This window comes from Montipora capricornis, chromosome 6, assembly GCF_036669925.1.
Source record: "Montipora capricornis isolate CH-2021 chromosome 6, ASM3666992v2, whole genome shotgun sequence".
Lineage (NCBI taxonomy): Eukaryota > Metazoa > Cnidaria > Anthozoa > Scleractinia > Acroporidae > Montipora > Montipora capricornis.
Genome location: NC_090888.1, coordinates 27,722,891 through 27,724,261, shown reverse-complemented (window position 1 = coordinate 27,724,261; position 1,371 = coordinate 27,722,891).

Sequence of the window (1,371 nt, the reverse complement as noted above, 5' to 3'; positions counted from 1 at the left end):
GGCGAATTTGGCAAATATGGCGAAAAGGAAGAAGGAACACAAAATATAGAAACCATGTGTAATTGCGGAGGGTCTTATGGTATTCCTTGTTTGAAACAAAGTTTTCCCATTGTAATCAATGGCAAAAATGAGAAAATGTTGGCGAATTTGGCAAATATGGCGAAAAGGAAGAAGGAACACAAAATATAGAAACCATGTGTAATTGCGGAGGGTCTTATGGTATTCATTGTTTGAAACAAAGTTTTCCCATTGTAATCAATGTTCTGGTTTCATATTGGAAAATTTGTCACAGCAAGCATTGTCAATAGCATTCCATATAAAAGGAGATATCAATGTCCTTTTGGAATATTATAGTTATCTTGACACCGATAATCATGAATTCATAGCCAAATGCCATGATAGTTAATTTGGTGAAATCAGGGGTTTCAGTAAAATTTGAAGTACATAGATGCCTGGGCAAATTATGTATGCAGTGATCACTCTTGTTTTTTTACAAGGGCTTGAGTCAAAATCAAAGGATGAAGTAGCCAGTGGTGAAAGGCAAATTTCTTACAGCAGACTACCCTCTACTGCCTCTATCCTGCTTCTAATGAAACCCCTTTGAGATAGTAATAATTGTACAGAAGTGATGGTGAATAATGTCCAACTTTAAGCTAAGCCACTAATAGCTAAAAGGAGATTTATTACCACAAATGAAGGGATCTTGTAAGCATTCCTTTTCTAAGATAGTTTGACAGGCATCATATGCAGCAGGATAAATTCTATCATCACTTATTTGAAGGTGATACACATTTGGATCAGTCAATGTTTCACTGGAAGATTTCAGGACTTGGATAAGTATGTTCTCTAATATATAAAACAAAGAATCATATATTAATGTAATTGAGACACACACACATAATAAAGATGTATTACTATAATTATGTCAGTTACAGTGAAATAGTGGTCAAATGGCCTTAGTTGGCACTGAAAAATAATGCATTGACATGGTAAATATTGATGTTCCTGAGTAGATGTTTTTTTTTTTTGTAATTTTGTCTTATTAACAAAGATTGCTTTAGTTGAAGGATCCAAATGTTAAAATTGGCAAATAATAATTATTGTTGCTTTCAAACAACCTGATGAACGGCAACGCTTCTTCTATTTGTAGTCAGAACCATCCTTGGTTAATATGCATTGTGACAAGCACGTGTAAAGTGATTTAAGTGAAAGAAAGCTATATACCTAGGTGGGTTGTAAAGTTTTGTGCTGCATCTTTGTCTTCCTGATTAGAAGATATTTCCAATGCGGAAAAGGGCTTGAATACATGCTTGGGAAAGATCCATAAGAATCGAGATGCTAGTCCCTTGTCCACATTGTTTTTGTCAACAA